The following is a 7,661-nucleotide window of genomic DNA, read 5'->3' as shown; positions in this document are numbered from 1 at the left end:
GTAAAGATCGTATTGTTTTCATTTGGGCAGGCAATGTGTTTAACAACCAGTGAGGTGAGAACACTGACCCATCAGAAAGAGCACCTCCAGAGTGTTGGAGCAGATCTTGAAGCCCCCTGCTGTGCCAGAGTTCATCTTGATTGCTGGACGGTGATGATGAGCAGAGAATTATGAGGGAGAGTTCACAGCAGAAAGGATAGGAAAAGGCATCAAGGTTATTTACCAATCTTGGCCATACTAATGCATCCTTGCTGAATAGCAATCCCAAATATAGTTGAATATATGCATTAGTATATCAGCCAATAGCTTATTTATGCAGACCCTTAGGAGATATTTATTTCAGAAGCATGGAAGGTTATATAGTTCTTAAGCATCTGGCTTTTTCAAAATGTGTCTCATGGATATTCTGAATCTCAAAAATCTCTTTCTTCCTCTAGTTATTAAGCTTAGAACCAAATTTGCTGCCAAGTTCACCTATTATATTAAATATTTTAAATAAAATAGCTTGTATTCCTTCATTTGGCTATATTTATTTTTATTCTAATTTCTTATTTCTTTTTTGAATACATTTTCCCATTGCTTTATTCATATAATATTGTATAAATTTTCAAACTTTTAAAAATTTCATATATTTTCAATTAAATATGCATGTTATGCACACAAAGGACAGGTGAATTTCACCTGAGTTGGAGCAAAGGGATGACATCTGAAGTGGGAACTGAAAGAAGAAGGTGTTTACTTGCTAGACATAAGGACAAGGACACTCCAGAGAGAAGTCACAGCGTGTTCAAAGTCATAAATTTGTGAAGATAGCATCGCATGTCTTTGAACTATAAGTAGTTCATTTTTATTAGGAGAAGTGGATGGGGAGAGAAGAGATTTACAGAGATAAAACAGAGGCCAAATTATGAAACCAAAACAATGAGCTTGACTATTTCCTGTACCCAAGAGAAATCTAATGAATAACTTTAGGAATGAGAGAAATATGAATTGATTTGTAATTCACAAAAAAATATTGTAGGAGCAATAGAAAATCACTTTGATGGTGGGAGAGGTTAGCATCTGGGAGATAAATTAAAAGGCTATTGAAATATTCTAAGCCAAATATGATAAAGAAGAAACACACACGCCAGGCACAGCGTTAAGAGCTTCTACACATATTATTTTGTTCAGCATTCTGCTCTCATCACACCACTCTCTCCACAGCCCTGTGAAGACATCCCTACAATATGCCAGTATCTCTCACCTCTTCTGGAATGGCTGACCTGTCCTCCTGACCTTCTTGGTCAGACTCTCCCATCCTCCAGGACTGACTCGAGTCCCACCATCTACAGGCTTCCTCCCGGGGTGCTCCAGCCATTGTGGGTTGCTGTCTTTTCCAAGTTTTGAGATTATAGCAAATCTACAGAACACCGGCAAGCATTTCAGTGTTGCTTCATGTACTTACCTCCACAGCGAAGTGTAAACTCCTTGAGCAGCAGAACCATGTATAATATTCCTTGGGAGTTCTCGCCCACCCTCCTCACAGTGGTTAGCCCTGAGTACATGGAAACAAATCTCTTTCTATTGATCTAAAATTTTTAAAAATGGATTGAGTTCTTAATCAGCTACTGATGTCAACTGCTGGTGAGAGACCAGAAACAAGTAGCCTCAATAAGGTAGAAATTCATTTCGTACATTTAACAAAGATCATCAAGGTCAAGCACCTGCAGTAGGGTGGCAGCTCTATTTGTTGTCGAGGTCCCGCGTCCTGCCTCTCTGTTTCCCCAGCCACAGCAGGTGGCTTACATCCTCATGGCTTCTTTGTGGGGCCAGGCGGCAGCTGGAGGTCCAACAATTTATCCAGGAAGGAAGCAGAAAGGAAGGCGTGACCTGCATAAATGACACACGCCCCCTGTCTGTCCCTCCCCCACGAGGTTTTCCAGGACTTCCCACCTCACAGTTTCCACTGACATTTCTTTATTCTCAGTGGCTGGCAAATGTGGTCTTTTAATCGGGCACTTTAAATCCCCAAATGAGATGAGAAGTCGTTCTAAGAAAGAGAAGTTGAGCGACTGTTAGGTAGGCACTTCAGGGTCTCTGCCACAGTGGTCATCATGCGCTCAGTCCTTTAATGTGTTTTGTTTCTTTGAACCCAAAGAGCACTGTGCTGCGAGCCACGGCTCTAGAGCAAGACTGCCTGAACCCGTATCCCAGCTCCAGCTGTGACGAGCTGTGTGAACGCAGGCGAGTTATTTATCCACTCTGTGTCTCAGTGTCTCCATCTGTAAAATGGGGATAACAACAGTACCTACATCATGAGCGGTTTTAAGGATTAAATGAGTTAATGCATGAACTCATTTAAAACAGCATTTGACTGACTTTGCAAGGATTTACTTTTTGTTGTGTATGTTCTGTGAGGGTAGGCCTAATGTTATTTTGAGTGGCAAGATGCAAAGCTGACTCTTCTAACTCCAAGCTCAGTGATCTTTCCCCCACACCACTGATTTACAGGGCACTAAGAGAGGGCCGCAAGGAAGGACTGTAGAAAAAAAGGTGGTAACGCCCGAATAGGAGCTTCACTCCTTTGCAGTTTTGCTTAGGGCTAGTGCTTTCCATATCTCGGTATTCTGTGGCTTTACCTATTTAATAAAGCTTCCTGCAGCTTCTGGATCTTGCATACCTACAAGAAAGTATGTAAAACATCATTTGCCAAGATAAGACCAGCTATGTTTTTAAAACTGCACTGCAAGCATTTAATAATAAAAATGTTTGTTTTCCTTGATGTATACAGTAACTTTCAAAGCTTCAAATGGTTCCACATATTAATCATAATAAAGTGGCTTTAGTCCCAGACAACTGCAGCATTCTCTGTTCCCTCTCAGAGCGACCTGGCATCACTAGCTGTTTTGATTGCTCCTTATCTGATTGGAGCTTCCTCAGGAATTCCCACTTCTTACACCTGCCGGTGAAGGTAATGCCACCTCAGCTCATGGCACTGGAAGGAAACCAACAATAGGCATGAAACAGGAGTCTTAGTTACAGCAATGGCATTATAGACTTGTGAACCAGACCTATGGCTTCATGATGATCACAAGTCGTGGCTAGAACCTTTCCTTGTATTTAAATTGCTGAGAACTTTCTTTCTTGAATCAGAGCAACAACCCATATTTAAAGCATGCATCTCTGAAATTCCTCTAGCCAAGTCTGTGAGTACAAAATTACATTAAAAACATTGCGGCTGGGTATTCCAGACAAGTTGCTACAACCACAGTAGAATGTGCTTTTTTTCAAAAGTGAAATATCAATTACCTTAGTCTATTGTGAAAACAAAGAAACCACAGAGTAAAACAAAATCTACAGACCAGTCCAAGTGCCCTTAGGAAGGAAGGCAGTCATGCTGCAAAGACGTACAAGCATGTGGCAGAGGAGACCGGTGACCCTCCTCCCGTCTCCGGCCACAATCACGTAACAGGTGCAGCCATGAGCCACCTAACAGCATCTCACACATCATCTAACACCATCCCTTTTTCACCTGTTTGTTTGAAAGTCTGGGCAAGACACATGACTACTTTGTATTCCTTTTTCCTTTGCTACATCATGAGGATGATAAAAAATGTAATACTCTTTGAATCTAGTTAACTTCTAATTGATCTGGCTAGTAATAAAATGCTCTATAATAATGATAAGTGCACTATGAATTGTGAACAAAAAGCAGTTATCTGGCAGATCACACTATTGTGGAAACATTCATGGTCTTTCTCAAATTGTTGATAGTAGTATTTGTCAAGCCGGCGGTGTTCCCAAGGGTGGAATGCGTGGAGATGCCCTTCATCCAGAGGAAGTGAGAGCCAAGAGAGTCCAGGCAGATGCTCCAGAGGTTGAAGTCCTGTCACCGGTGCTCATTGACTGGGACTCTCTCTCCCATGCTCAAGCACATGAATTAGCATCCTTACCTTAGCAGCCACGCATTCAGTTCCACCACCTGACGGCGCTGTATCTGCTCCACTGCTTTGTCAGGCTCGTAAGTCCATAACCCAGAGACTGGGAGAGGGTCTTGGGGTCCTCCATGGCCCAGCCCCTGAAAGCTGTGACGACAGCACCAACATGGAATTGATTTTAGGAGTAAATGTCACATGAAAAATAAGAACCCATATTGTCATGGAAACCTAAGTAGCACACAGTATCTGGCACTAGTAAGCATTTAAGAAAAATGTGTTTATTCAGTGAATGAAAAGTTCTGGACAAGAACTCATGGAATATGGACTTAGTGCTTATGGCTTAGGTGCTGTAACTATGTATGTAAATCAATCATTATATAAATTAATGAAAATATGCACAACACAGAGTAATTTCTATGAAAACTAAGTTGAATGCTTTGGAAAGACTCCATAAATGTAAATCTATCAAAATTCTTTATCAATTCAGGTGTATGAAGAAGACTAAAAATTTGGGGGGAAAATCATAAAATACATCAAAGAAATTTGTACTCTACTGGCTTCACAAATATCTTTAAATTCTTGCTCCTATTGAAGAAAACTAAATCTGGAAATTGTGTATGATGAATTTTGGATGTGCATTAGGAATTCAAAGCAGGGAATCCAGTATAAAGGAAAAGACCTTGGCACAATATCAAAATGTTGCCAAATTAATGTGGATTTTATAAACCAGTTAAATGAAAATAAAGTTAAGCATGTATTATTTTTAAGCTTCCTCAGTGAAAACTTCCTCATTTTTTTCCAACTAACCAACCAATCATTGGACCTGAGAACATCAGAAAACAGGGCTTTATCTCAAATGTGTACGAAAGGATTTTACAGGTCTTCAAGCCTAATAGAAATCTAACTTACGTGCACCTGTATCTGTTTTACCAATAATTCACAAGGCCAGTCGATGAAGAATACAGTGAGAAGCAATGAACTGACTGATGTCTAGTTGAGTCTGAAGCCGTGAAGATACCTATTGTGGCCAGAAAGGAGACGACACAAAATTTCAGTGCTCCTCAATTGGAAGTGTGACCCAATGAGCCTTCCTTCAGTGGCTATGCCAGGAATAACTAACTCCCTCCCTGACAACCTCGGTATAGATGATTTTGTACATCTACACCATATATACTTGTGCACACGATATACATATCTATGCCTTCATCCACAGAACACTGAACACTCCACTCTTCCCGTAATCCTATTCCTATAAACTCAATTTCCAGCCAACGATGTGAAGTTTCAGAAACAAAATTACTTAAAAAGAAACTTCACACCTAGCTTGCACCTTCTTAGGGATTTTCTGTGGTAGCATGTTCTTAAAACTTATTCTTGACATTTAAAAAGACTTATTGCTGATCTTAGGCAATAGAACTTAACACCTAAACAATCTGTCCTACATTTTCCAAATGCTTTGCTGTATAACATCCTTGTGAAGCGAATAATTAGAATTTTCACAAGTTTTTTCAGATGATGCAACTTAGACTTGGTTAAATTATCTAACAACACAGGCACTAATGAAATTTATTTCAACACTATTATTTACAGAGAGAAAATGACATAGGAAAGATGAAATGGTAGTTCAATAAAGAATTATTTGGCACAGATTATGTGCATTGCAAATGAAGAAGAGAAAGAACTTGTCTCTGCCCTTAATATGATTATAGTACAATGTGATGTGCGTGAAGAGAGACTTTTTTAAAGCACAAAGTGCAGGGGCAAGAACAACTGACTGTTGTTGGTGGAGGGTGGCAGGAAATGCGTCGCTAAAATAACTCGGAGTATCTTGAAGAGTAAGATTTCATTTAGCAGACAAAGAGGAGAAGGATGTTCTTATGAGAGCATCATGATGTATCAAGGTGCAAAATGCTTTTTTGAGCCAAATAAAATCATAACAGTACAGAATGGTCCCCAAGATTTCCGTTGAAAATTGTAGAACATACAGAAATCACTAGGTGAATAGTCTGTGTTCCACCCATGGGAATTTTAAATCTATTTTGGGCCACCAAGAGCTACTGAATTTATATGGGGGACTGAATGACATGACCCACTGCATTCTAGAAGATTTTCTCTGGAAGTCTGGTTCAATTCATTAATCTGAATGACAAAGAGAAGAAATTGAAGAGAAGAAAGACCAGGATTAAGCTGTTGCACTGAGCATGAGGAGATGATGACAGTTCCAGTTTTTATTTTGGTAGAATTAACAACACTCAGTGCCTTTAAATATAACTGATGATTTTCCTTTGTGAGTGGAGTCTAGGGTTAAATGGAATTTACGCCATCAATATCTACTTCTCTCCCAGATTAGGCCCAGAACATGTCAGATGGGTCAAAGAACCTGCAGAGCGAGCTGCCCAGGTGCAGCATGTGGGTCCTCACTTCTCCTGAGTTCAGAGGAGAGAAGGTCCTGGAGAGTCAGGAAGAGCATTTAATTGCTTCTAACCTTGTGGTTCCATAAAAGCAGATAGAGAGGCCAGCAAATTACTCCATGTCTTTCTGAAAACTTTTCCATTTTTGTTTGAAATGAACAATTACTGCTTTGGGGGCAAAAACATGGAGACCAATGTATAATTTGTATATTTATAATTTACCTTATAATGTAAAATATCAGAATGTTAAAAAAGAGGTCCAAAGTAATTTTAAAAATGGAATGCTTTTAACCAATCATGTCTCTGATAATTGAACAGACAAATAAGCATGTGCACACATAAAATGGCAGCCTTTTAAGTCTTGTCAAGAGAAATCAGCTTAAAAATTAGGCTTGGCCAAAGAGATACCCACTGTTACTAACGGGATTGTGCCCAAACCTTATGCACCATATGGGAAGCTATTGATTCATAAATTAAAGGCCAAATAATTTTGAAATATTCTATTTTAATACTATGTGTATTAAAATCCATTATGGATGAGGTTTGATATAGAAATGTATAACAGTGACTTTCTTCTCCTTAGTCCTACAGTCAGGCTAAGGTAGAAGTCTTGGGCGAGAGTAATGCTCACCAAGACATGAGTGCAATGATGAGGAAGAGGGGCGGTTCACTGGCTTTATATGTGCTTTCAATGCACTTGATATCTTCATAGAAGGACTTTATATTTCCCCTAGAGTTCTCCATGGGGAAAACAGATGTTTATTTTCTAGTTTGACTTCTCAAAATTTTCCTCCTTGTGAGATTCAAGGTCCCCACTATAAAAATAAAAATAAGAGTTTTTAGACGTCCGGGAACCCCTGGAGTGGATGCTACAAGCACAGGGGCAGGAAGACTGCTCACTGGTATCAGGCACAGAGAAGGTATTGTGTACCTCAGGCCTTGGTCAATTCTTCACCTTCTGATGCGTGAGCTTAGGCATACGACTTAACCCAGCTGTATCTCCATTTCCCCTGTGTAAAAAGCGTGAGAATTATAATTACTTACCTCTTAGGGGTGTTATGACACTAATTAATACCTCAGAACTCTGTGAATAGGAATCATTCTGCACAGATACTAATTACTATTATTTAAAGAACAGCCATAAAGCCAGATGCAGTAGAAGGAGGTGGTGGGCAGGCCTTCAATCTCCTTAATGAAGGCCAAGTTGCAGTTAGTAGGAAGAACAGTGAAGAAAAATAAGGCAATTAACGAAGGACTTCAAATGAAGGCATTACATTGGTAGAGCTTAATCAACAGGGCATCTGCTGAAAATGAATGTGGGGTGCACATT

Source organism: Equus quagga, chromosome 17 (assembly GCF_021613505.1).
Source record: "Equus quagga isolate Etosha38 chromosome 17, UCLA_HA_Equagga_1.0, whole genome shotgun sequence".
NCBI classification, from domain to species: domain Eukaryota; kingdom Metazoa; phylum Chordata; class Mammalia; order Perissodactyla; family Equidae; genus Equus; species Equus quagga.
This window is presented reverse-complemented; position numbering follows the sequence as displayed.